The 12940-nt window shown below is 34.2% G+C and overlaps 1 long non-coding RNA gene across 3 annotated transcripts; it reads left to right on the top strand.

Moving 5' to 3' along the window:
- Positions 1 to 5092: 5092 nt before the first annotated feature.
- LOC149578703 (uncharacterized) lies at positions 5093 to 12726 on the top strand. Of its 3 annotated transcripts, XR_016364763.1 has the most exons (5): positions 5093 to 5227; positions 5339 to 5422; positions 7005 to 7152; positions 11133 to 11214; positions 12001 to 12726. It is a non-coding gene; the product is annotated as an uncharacterized LOC149578703 (long non-coding RNA). The 3 variants fall into 3 exon arrangements; XR_016364764.1 differs by lacking the exons at positions 5093 to 5227; positions 5339 to 5422 and adding an exon at positions 5884 to 6688; XR_016364762.1 differs by lacking the exons at positions 5093 to 5227; positions 5339 to 5422 and having other exon boundaries at positions 6864 to 7152.
- Positions 12727 to 12940: the final 214 nt, after the last annotated feature.

The raw sequence follows: 12940 nt of genomic DNA, 5'->3' as shown, positions 1-12940 counted from the left end.
TGGGAGAGATGGAGAAGGATGTGGAGGAATTAATGGAGAGGTCTATAAAGGAGAGGGATGATACCATGGTAGAGATGTGCATTTTGTGATATAGAGAGAGGGAGAGAGAGAGCGTAATTTATAAAAATGTAAAGAAAGGGACACATATAAAGGGATGGAAAGATACAAATATAAAGAAATAGACAGAGGGATGGTGTAAGAACCATGTCCTTATTAACTTTGCCTCATCATCAAATACAGAAAATGCGAAAAGGAACCAATCAAAACATAGCGGAATAGTCAAATTGATTAACTATTAACAACTAGTTTAACCACATTAAAAAAACAAAAAGATGTTGATTAGCAATTCCACTATTATACATGTTCAAAATTTTTGAATGTTATATCAATAATGGTGATGACTATTCACTCATCAAATCTTGTAACATTAAATAGATTGCTAATCTAACATACAACAATTATAGTGATTACACATAATTTATAGTTCTTTACATCAGTTCAACTTTACATAATCAATTACATATATTAGTACATCTCAATGATGAATAATACAATCAGACTAAGATAACATTTCTCGTTGTGTTCTTCAGCGTATCCTGTCTCCAAAGCTGTAGGACGTCTCCCACCTACTACCTGAGACAGGAGTGTGGCCCAGGTGCTTTAACCTCACCAACCATGGAGTGAAACCTTACCCGAGATTCTTCCTGACATGAAGAATTCCCCAACCTTGACACGAGAATCCTAGCTTCCCAGAACAAGATGGATCAGATGGAACCCGTGTAGCCATGAAACACACTACATTGCAACCATGTGCCTAGTAGCCTAATTATGGAATGTAGCAGGGAATTAAAGAAAAAAACTACACATCTACACATATGTAGTAAAACCAAATAAGCATAACCATTTACATATATGCAATATCTAGAAAACAAATGGCTTGGCCAAGCACTTTAAAAACCAAATTTACATGTAGAAAAAAAAAGAACAACATGTATCCATTCTACATAACTAGTACATAAAGAAACTAAACATGAAGTATCCATTTATCTATCCCATAATTGCTACAATACACCCAACCATGAAGGAAAAATAAGCATCTCTATATAGTGACCACAATGGGATGTTCCAACTAGTCTGATTTCATTTAAAGATAACTTTTTTAATTTATTCCTTTCATAGGGTATAGCTAGACATATCATGTTGTTGAATACTTTTACAACTGATTTAACACATATATGAGTGTTCCTTCTCTACAGGAAAACACTTAATTGCTGATTTCAACAAGAGGTTCAATAAAAAAAAAACTGATATACATATGAGAAGATAAACTCATGAACGATAGCAATAGTGACATAAAGAATGTTGAAATGATAGCGATATAATGCTGGAATGATAACAGTAACTTAAAGAAAGCTGAAATGATAGCAATATAATGTTGGAATGATAATAATAACTTAAAGAATGCTGAAATGATAGCAATATAATGTTGGAATGATAACAATAACTTAAAGAATGCTGAAATGATAGCAATATAATGTTGGAATGATAACAATAACTTAAAGAATGCTGAAATGGAAACAGTAAATCAACAACATCCATTCAACACCTTAATCACTGGTTGGAAACATCCTAAAACAATTCAAGTACACACCCAAAATGCTGGAAATCTATCTTATAATTTGATAACAATAGGGAGAGAAGAAAACAATAAGCAAGCTTTATCATATTCCATCATATTTTCTTTTAGGAGTGGTTAGCATATACATGGTAAAGATAGGTTTTCACAATTGATCTTGTTCTTGGTTTGAGCTATGTAAAGAAAATGATAAGTAGGAGCTATAGTTTTGGTGTCATTATGAAGACTCAACCTTCACAGAAAAACATCTACATTGGCATCCAAAACATCAAGTTTCCTAACCAAACTACTCTCTATCAGAATTTTGCTATGTAAGAAATATCAATAGAGTTGCAACATTCATACAACTTAAACCTTTTAAATAAAACTCCAATCAGCATACACGAATTGTAAAGAAAAGCTACTAAACATTTTGTCATGCCCTGAAAAAGTTTAAGGATGTTTCAAGAAGATACATGTGTTGTTCCCAGTTCATGTTCAAGTCTTGATAGAGGTAATGTATCACATGATTACATCCATCAAATCCAACTTTGCTGCATGTCCCACTCTTCATTAAAGAATTCATTTATTGTCATAATGTCTTTAATCATTGACTGGATATTCTTTCTTACAACCAACAGGCGTGAGAGGAAATAAAACAAAGGCTATGATTGGAGAGTTTTTGCACTAAGGTAAGGGTTTCGTTTAAGGAAAAGAACTCAATCCATATGGTTGGCAATGGGAATCAACTCTGAGAAGGAAGCTACGATTGATTCTAAATATTCAGTGGTATTAAGCCTCAACCATTACATTTATAATTCCTAATAAAAAAATAACAAATGTAGCCCAATCTTACACCAATTTCAAATAACCTAGCTAAAGATTACGAGCAGATATAGGTGGAATAATACACCATGTGCCATTAGACACTCCAAACACACAATGCACAAAAGAATAAAGAGAAATTCTTTTAATGAAACTAAGCAAGAATCGTACATTTTGAATAGACCATCCATTACTCTGCTATAAGGAAGTAAAACTAGAAATTCATCTAATAGAATGAACCTGGAGTTGTAATGCTTCCAATTTTCTTGTTATTTCCTACAGGCTGACTGATCTTTGCCCGTTGTTGATGCCTTCTCCTTCCAATCAGGTTACCCCTCAGTATAAGAATACCTAGGTTAAAGAAAATGCGTTATTCATCCTCCCTGTCTGCCATCGTGGTTTTCCCATCTCCTCCCTTTTAAAACAGCCTCCCCAAAACCCCAAAATGACTGACTTAAAACAAGACCCGAGCAATGAGCTTCCCCTTCCCATTTAGAGTTAGAAAAATAAAATATATCAACTCATCCAAATAACCATTTTGTTTATTTAAATGAACACATATGTATATTGCTAAATGTACACACACATATCTATATTTATTGTTTATTAGTCAAATTCCTCTGTTAATGTTTTTAATAATAAAATAATGCTTCTAATTTCTATTCACAAAACCAAAATAGACTTTTGTTCATCTTTCATAGTAAAACATAAAACAAATCAATCTATCTAAACATTTTTCACTAAACAAATCAAATGAACTATTTCATTTTGGTCTTTCAAGGTAACCTTAATAATGTAACGTAAAATAAAACAAACACATGAATCCTATGTGATGTGTGTGTGTGGCAGCACGTTCATCCAACACATCCCCTTTCCAGAGGCCAGCCCTCTCTCGTCGTGTCGATCCCTGCATCCACTCAAACACTCGCAACCAAAAATGAGTCAGTATCAATCATAATCAATGTATCACAACTTAATTACATCAACACTAATAAGTGAAAAATTAACTGAGTCACATATTTAAGCACAACATTTAAGAATACATCAAATGACATCATCATCATAACGTAATATCTCATGAGTTTCCATAAAATAACTCATTCATTTATCTTAAATTACAATTAATCCATTTTGACCAAGTCAACATTTGCCACATATGCAAGAAAAGAAAATGATCCTAGGGCAAGACATGATAGATGGAGGGAGAATGATATAGACAAATAGAATTTTAGGTAGGCATAGAAAGATATGGAGAAAGATAGATATGTACATGTATACAAATAAATGGAGAGGAGCACAAAAGATAGGGTGAAATTGAGAGATACATACATGGTACAAGATAGATGGAGTTGAAAAGGATGGGAATAGAGAGAGAGAGAGAGAGAGAGAGAGAGAGAGAGAGAGAGAGAGAGAGAGAGTTGAAGATAGAGGAAAAGTGGATAAATATAAAAAGAGGGAGTGATGGGGATATAAAGAGGGAGATATGGATATGTAGGGATGCAAAAGAGGCAAAATAAGGCCATAGAGAGAGAGAGAGAGAGAGAGAGAGAGAGAGAGAGAGAGAGAGAGAGAGAGAGAGAGAGAGAGAGAGAGAGAGAGAGAGAGAGAGAGAGAGAGAGAGAGAGGTCATAATTTTTTTAGATGCTTCATCTATAAACTGCTTATCTTGATAATCCACCAAAAATATTTTTTCTGCAAAACACTCTACAAGCAATAAATAGTACGAAAAATAGGTGGTCACTAAATTCATATTACACTAACAACTCGTAAGCACCATATGTAATGGTGACGAAAAAGATTAATTTAACAATAAATATATGAAAATTTGATAGATTTAGTTTCATTAAACTAAATCTATACATGTTCCAACAATTAACAAAAGTTATATAGAGAGAGGTATAGAGGGGGGATATATAGGGATAGAGAACAATAGAGAGATAATAAGATAAAGATAGAGGGAGAGATGAGAGATTGAAGAAGAAATATGAAGGTGTGTCTTAAATATAAAGGTACAACAAGAAGATTGAGATAAGTGTGAATATAGAGTGAGAGGAATAAGTGAAAAATAGATAGAAAGATAGAGATGAATCATGAGGTAAAACTAGAAAGAGATATAGGAAGATACATAAGGAGACATAGAGAGTCACATTCATAAACACAAAGTTTAAAAAACATATAGATGATCAAATAAATGGAGAGGGAGATAAGGAGATGTAGAGATGATGAGAGGAAAAGATGAACAACAAAATAGATACTCAGTTCATCTTCAATATATATTTGATGTACCTATTGCACACTAAGATGCAATTGCTAGTTAATAAAAGTATTTTTCTGATATAGATCTTAGGAAGTTGAGACCATGTAGGGAGTGATAGAAGTAGTGATAGGAACCAGCACATTGAACAGTTTGTTGTATTTATTTTTGTTTTGGAAGGAGGATTACGTACGCCAGAAACTGGCAAAACAATAATAATAACGATAACGGAAAAAAAAGTAGGTTCATCGCAACAAGGAGATTCCATTTCCAATTCTATAACTTCGTTGCCTAGGGTTTATTTTACATATAATTTTCATGCAGGGAGAGCGCGGAAGTGAAATTTTGGTTTGCTTTTGTGATCGGTTTCCATCTTTGATCACTTATCTTAATGTTTTTAAGCCTTGAGTGATTTCTTCGAAATTTGGATGCAGATTAGTTTGGTTTCGGTAATAGGTTTTTCGCTTACTCCGGGGACTGAACAAAATTACAGCGAGGAACACCCAAATCTGACGCATTAAGGCACATCCATTGTAGAGAGTTTGTCAAATCTTGGAAATCGATTGACAATGCTATATAGATTTCTTTAAATTAAGATTTAACATTTTGCATAGGGCTTATTTCACATGTTTCTTTTTGTGAAGTGAAAGAAAAGAAGCGAAATGTCTGGTTTGCCTTAACGGACGACTCGCTGCGTTGAGATCTGTTCTTGAATATCAAGACTTGAGGTATGTTTTCAACATTTGGAGGTAGTGTAGGGTATCTAAATGCTTTTGATAAACAGATCTAGGTCAGTCTGTGGCTTGAACCAGATTATATTGAGGGTTATCCAAAATCCGACGCCTTATCTAAATGCTTTTGATAAACAGATCTAGGTCAGTCGGTGGCTTGAACCAGTCATATTGAGGATTGTCCAAAATCCGACGCCTAAAGTTATAACCTTTAGGGGTGTCTTTAATTCGTTAAAAGCGATTGGGAATGCCAGATATAAATTTCCAATTTTAGATTTACCGTGTTTTGAAAGTCACTTTTCATTTTTAGGGACTTTTGGTCGGGAATGCCATATTTATATTTTAAGTTTTAGATTTACGATATTGTGAAAGCCACTTTTCATTTAGAGGGTATTAATGGGGTACTTTAAGACTTGTATTATTTCCTACAAAGTCTAATTAGCTCAAAACTGATACCCATCCAAGATTTGATCCACTTCTCTGATCAATTCCTGAAATGAGATATGTTTTTAAATATCAGCCCACTTTGCTTCCTTAGCACTGGGTTGCAACCCAGCTTATTAGTGTCTTGTTGATTTTTTCATATTATGTCAGTTCTGTTTTCCCTTAAAGGGGAAGTTGTTCTGTTTGCACTGTATTGGTGCCTTTTCCGAGGTATATGTTAAAAGAAGAAAGTTATTGTGAAGATCTAGATTTAGTTAAGGAATATTGTAATATTCTTTTAATGGAGGCCTTCAAAATTTGCCTGGGGCACAATCCCTACCTTGTCCTTTATTTGCTATTTTTTGTTTAATTATCACAAGCTATGATATTTATGACTAATGATCATTTTCTTTGTAGTTTGCAACAACTTACTATGATCAATAGCACTTTGCAACAGACTATCAACTATGAAAATCAAACAGAAGCTTTGGCATGCATGGTAATTGAGATCAGTAATGAGTTTGATGGAGTTATGATCATACTCAGTGGCTTAACACCTGTTGAAGGAATACTGGAAGAATGAAGAAATTTCAATCTGTATCTTGCATTTTTTCTTTCTCCAAGTATTTCTCCAACATGTGCTGAGCCACTGGGCCTCAATCATATTTTTGTCCAGCTTTTTGGTGATTTTGGCTGCCATGCCCGCTAATGCTTCTGTTTCATTTCTATATTTCCTTGCATTATAACAGAGTATTTACCATTGGGTTGATTGTGATGTTGCCATACTTGCCAGCAAGGTCCAAACTTTATCTGGGATGATATTACCATGTTCATATTGTGGTAAGTTCCCTCGTATGTGACCTCACTGGTTCTTAGCTCCAGTTATAAGCGTTTACACTCAGTTGGGAAAATTCTGCACACTATTTTAAAATGTGATTCATGTTTTTAAATTGTATCAATTCTCCGTTAACATTTTGAAATGCTTTTTTCGTTATCAATTATGCACTAATAGCATCAGTTCAGTATATATTATATCAATATTAAGTAGGTGGTATTTGCCTTCTAATACAATTTTTGGAAATGAATTTGGTCTAGCGATATCAATCTTTTGGTAGTCAAGAAAGTAATGGAATGTGTTTTCGTATGTTTTTTTCAGAGTCCTCTTGTGAAACCAGTGAAATTTATCCTTCAGCAGATGTGTTTTCATCGATCTGTCATTTGGAGGTTTCTTGTAATTAGCAGTGAAACTTAATTGCTGGTAGCTTAGAAGACAAGAAGTTAAAGTTGGCATGTGTTCATATCTGGTGGGTTCTCCTGGCATTAATGTGGTTCTTGCAGGCATTTATTTGAATAATTTGGTTATGCTTTGCAATTTTTATGCAAGCTGTCATCTAGATTTCAAGTCCAAGATAAATTGAGATGAATTAATAGTTCACTAAATTACCACTTGAACAAGGGCTTGATTTGAGTTTAAAGAGAGATATTAGAATTTATAGCATTTTAAAGTATAGCAGATGATTCTGATAAACTTAACGCTGATAACAAAGCAGAGCATATTACCCTCCTATACAATGATCTCATTTATATTTCTCTGTTATGCAATTCACCACTACTTAGAAAACCTAAAAAACCCCATCTAAAATGCACAAACAGTGTTATCACTTATAAGAGAGTTGCATTAAAAAAAAATGGGAGACACAACAAAAACTGATTAAAGTGGGAAACATGCTTTGCATCTATCAGCTTCTGTGTTTTTAGAATTGAGGTCCATCTAGGAATCTTATTAGTTCTTAAACTTGGTAAACGTGGGCATTATATAAGCATTGTAAGTAACATATGGCCCAGAAGTTACCTTGGAAAATTTATCTTCTGAATGATTTTAGTAATAATTTTGTGTAGGATACTACTAACTCATGCAACATGCTGCCTAAAAGTCATTCCTAGAGCATTCTTTGAATGAGGATTTTTAATCTCCTAAAAAATGGAATGCCATTATGGCAGGATATTAACAAATGGATGAGAAGAAGGTAAAAGAAAAGAAAAGGAAAACCTGGTTAACAAGGCAGACGTGTGAATCAATGGCGGAAGCCACTCAAGGGAGGCCATGCCTTGGCATGGTTCCTTTCATATCCACTTGCAAGTTGGACTCCCAACAGTTAAAAAATGCTTTAACTTCTTGTTCATTGGAAATGGTAATTAAAAAGGGATTAGTGTGTGGTAAAATGTAGGAGAACTTTTAGCAAAGGTGAAGGGCAAGTGAGGAGAGTAGTCAAATTCCTTCTCAAGCGTAATGAATATTGTGGCACATTCACTCCAATTTTTTTCGTTCTCTCTCTTCGCTCTCTCTCTAGATGCCAATATTGCTATTATTATTTTAGGTTTGTAATCATGGCATAATGATTGAGAATGCCTTCCTAGAGTTGTTGGTAGTTAAAAAACTTAGATGCACGACCTTATCTCACTTCTAGAACTCATCTCTTTTACTCACGGAATTCTTGGCTTATAAGAGTACAACTCTAAATAAAGACTAAGAAAGTTGTTAGATTTGTTATTTTTAGTGCTAGTGAAATTGGATGTAGCACAATAGGTGGCACCTATCCTCTGGACCTCCTTTATTTCTAACTTACCACTAAAAATCCTTAGTTGGAGTTGCAAATTGATGTATTGGATGTGTTAGATGGGCACAAACATGGATGTTTTTACCAAAGACATAATCCAATATTGCATAGAGTTGTGTCACCAACTCCGTGGGATACATCCGGACAACGGGGACACGTCTTCCGTCTTAGAGACTTTTGCAGAGACTTTGGAGGGTTGTGAAAGATATAATCTAATGGTTTTGAATGGCATTTTGTGTCTTAAATTTTTTAAGGGCAACTGTATTAGTCGAAATGAGTGGGGTTTTCATTGTTGGTGGGGCAGCTATCCTCTGTTCCTCCTTTATTTCTCACTTACCACTAAAAGTCCTTAGTTGGAGATACAAATTGATGTATTAGATGGGCACAACCATGGATGTTGTTACTGAAAGACATCTTTCGAAATTGCATAGAGTTGTGTCACCAACCCTGTGGATACATCCCAGCGATGGGGACACGTCTTCCATCTTAGAGACTTTTGTGGAGACTTTGTAGGGCTGTGAAAGATCTAATGGTTTGAAATGGCTTTTTGTGTCTTAAATTTATTAAGAGCAACTGTATTAGTGGAAATGAGTGGGGATTTTAGTGTTGGTGGGGGGAATTTTTGTGTGACAATCTCCAAATACTCTTGGATCATAGTTACAGTCTCTATATTTTCAGTATTATAAATTGTTAAATTTTCTCGGCAATGGGGACGCATCTTCCGTCTTAGAGACTTCTGTGGAGACTTTGTAGGGTTGTGAAAGATCTAACAGTTTTGAATGTCATTTTGTGTCTTAAATTCTATTAACAGCAACTGTATTAGTGGAAATGAGTGGGGATTTCAGTGTTAGTGGGGGCAATTTCGGTGTGACAATCTCCAAATACTGTTAAATCATAGTTACAGTCACTATATTTTCACTTCTTCCATCTTATAGACTTCTGCGGAGACTTTGTAGGGTTGTGAAAGATCTAATGGTTTTGAATGGCATTCTGTGTCGTAAATTTTATTAACAGCAACTGTAAAAGTGGAAATGAGTGGGGATTTCAGTGTGACAATCTCCAAATACTGTTAAATCATAGTTACAGTCACTATATTTTCAGCATTATAAATTGTTAAATTTTATTAAAAAAGTGGCATCTCTAAATACCCCTGCAGGGCCAGTTCCAGTGTCCAGAGTCTTCGAGTATTCCTTTTCCATGCAACTTTGCTTGATTTCAATGCCACTTTGATGTTGAAATAAAATCAAACTACCTGGTATTAAGGGGAAACATATATCAGACTCTTCTAGGTGAATGGATTTGTTAATGTTGGCCTGTTAGGTATAGGAAGATGTGTAAATGAACTGTAATGGTTAAATTGTTAGGATTAAACCACGTATAGAAAAATAACAATTACATGCAAATATAACCAATATCAAAAAATAATAGATCACACAGAAAAGAACACAAGACACCAAGATTTAATGTGGTTCACCCAATCCTTGGGCTACGTCCACCAAATAGCAAGTCCGATATTAATACGATCCAGTAATTACAACCTGATTACAATCCGTAATCCCTTACAGCTCAATACCGCCGCAAGAACCAATTTTGCAGCACAACTATGAAACAATCTCTAACCCTAAGCTCTTTTTATACAAGTGTTTTTACTGCTTTAGGGTTATAATTAATAATTACATGTCAGCCCAAAATTCCAATAAAATAGGGCCCAATTTTTTTTTTAAAGAATTTATGAAGTATGTACAGTACTTTCCCGATTAGTCACCACAATCTAACAATCTTCCACTTGGAGACTGATCAGGCTCCACACTAAATAACATAAATCTGTTATATCAATGCCCACTCTTTCTCCTCATCCTTACCTTATTCCATATTTATATAGCAAAGAATGTGCATATGTAGAGTCGCTTCAAACAAAATGGCTTATACCTCAGTGATTTTTATGAAATTTTAACTCAACACTATCTCGTCTGTTGTATTAAGGAAATATAGTGATTTGGAAAATAAGGAGAAAATTATTGAATTATTTTAATAGATTTGTATTTAAAGTATTTTCTATGTACATGTATGTTAGTAAGAAAGTTGAGTACATTTATGTTTAGTAAGAAAGTTGAGTACATGTATGTTGCTAATAAAGCTAGTGATAGGAACTAGCACATTGAATATATGTTATATTCATTTTATGTTTGGGAAGAAACTTAGTGAAGAAAAAAAGGAAAATATCTGTAAAACCTAATAATATGTTCATCGCAACAAGTAGACTCCATTTCCACTACAATTATAACTTATTGTTGCACAGAGTTTATTTTACATAGAATTTTTATGCAGTGAAAGAGCAAAAGTGAAATGTTTGGTCTTGCTTTAACCAGGTGTGGTTTGCTTTACCAAACGACTTGCTGCGTTGACCTCTGTTAATATATTCAAGCCTTTAAGTACATCTTTCAATATTTCAATGCATACTAGTTTGTCTTTTGTTGAATGCAAATGCATTCAATAATAGGTTTAGCTCATTCTGTGGCTTGAACAAAATTCCTTTGAGAAACATCTACAAGCTGATTTAAAGACACATATTGTAGAGAGGTTGACAATTCTCTGAAACCAGAAATAGATTTTCAAATTTAGATTTACCATTTGCCCAGCTTATTTTACATGGAGCTTTTGTGCAGTCACAGAGCAGAAGTGAAATGCCTGATTTGCTTTCCCAGATGCTGCTTTGACATCTGTTCTTGAATATGTTCAAAACTTCAGGTATGTATTCAACATTTTGAGGTAGACTAGTAAATCTAAATGTTTTTGTTAATAGGTCGAACTCATTATGTGGCTCTAACAAAATTACGTTGAGGAACATTGAAAATCTGATGCCTAAAGGTACATCCATTAGGGGTTTCTTCAATTTTTTGAAACTGATTGGAAATTCCAGATAATATTTTAGATTTTGGATTTAATATGTTCTGAAGCCACTTTTCAGTTGTAATGACTTATTGGGGTACCTGTGATATCCACAAGGCGTGCCTCTGAAGTGAGACTTTTATTATTTCCTAAAAAGTATAATTAACCTGATGGCATTCTCTGAACTGAAACCCGTACAAGAATTAACCCAATCCTCTGATTTATTCCCGAAAATGAGATATACTTTCAAAGATTAGCCTACTCTGTTATTTTAGCACTGGGGTGCAGCACCTGGCTTATCAGTGTCCAGCTGATTTTTCCATAATATGTCAGTTTTGTTTTCCCTTGGGGGGAAAGTTGTCCTGTCAAATAGAGATACTCTATCTGTGCCTTTCCTTAGCTATAAAAGAAAGCTATGCTGAGGATCTCAATTTAATTAAGAAGCATTGTAATGTATTTTTGTTTTTAAAGTATCATATTATATATTCTTTTAATATGTTGGAATCTGTAATCAAAACAAGTTTTAGTTAATAAAATAGGATAATTATTTTATTATTTTGTAATAGGAATAAGTGAAAAATTGGTATTGTTTGTTTGACTATTACAGTGTATGATATTTACTTCAAATGATCATTTTCATTGCAGTTTATGGTGGTTTTCCAATGAATTATCAACTATAAAAATTAAATAGAAGCTTTGGGAGTCATGACAATTGAGATTGCTCAAGAGTTCGGTGGAACTGTGATCAGACTCTCTGGTGTAGCACCTGTTGGAGAAATACTGGAAGAACGAAGAAATTTCAATCCATAATTTGCATGTCTTCTTTCTCCATGTGTTTCTCCAACAAGTGCTAATTTGTTGAGGCTTGATTATAATTTCTTCCAACTTTTTGGTGATCTCGACTGCCATGCCTGCCAATGCTTCTGTTTAATTCCTATATTTAAGCTGAGGCTCAGTCATAATTCCTTCCAACTTTCTGATGATCTGGACTGTCACACCCACAAATGCTTTTGTTTCATTTCTATCGTTCAATGCATTGCAATTTGCAGTTGAAACTGCAGGGATACTTTCTTCTCGTGGAGAGTCTACTATTTGCCATTGTGGTTTTGTAATTCTTGCAACCAAGGTTCAAAGTTTCAAACCCTTTGTGGGATGATATTGCCATGTTCATACTGGGGATGAGGTGCCCCCACATAAGACCTCATCAGTTCATAGCACCAGTCAAAAGCATGTACACCTAATTTGAATCACTCTTTTTACACCAATTTAGAAAGCTGTTGATGTTTTTCAGCTGTATGTATTCTCTATTGACATTTCAAAATGTTTTTTTGCCATGCAATAATAGAATAAGTTCAGGATTTAGTAGATCAATATTAAGTATCTGTTGTCTTTTTTTTGGAGTTGTGCTCACATAATTATTCTTTGTTCTGGTATAATTTTGCAAATGAATTTGGGTTCTTTGGGTATTCAGGAATATATTCCCGTTCATGTTCATTGGATATCAATGGGATGTGCTGTCATATGTTTTTTAACAGAGTCCTGTGAGATGTTTTTGAGCCAGTGAATGATGTTTTTTTGCTATGCA

The sequence above is a fragment of the Cupressus sempervirens genome, chromosome 1, assembly GCF_028749045.1.
Source record: "Cupressus sempervirens isolate cs-2001-9-10 chromosome 1, ASM2874904v1, whole genome shotgun sequence".
NCBI lineage: Eukaryota > Viridiplantae > Streptophyta > Pinopsida > Cupressales > Cupressaceae > Cupressus > Cupressus sempervirens.
This window is presented reverse-complemented; position numbering and strand designations above follow the sequence as displayed.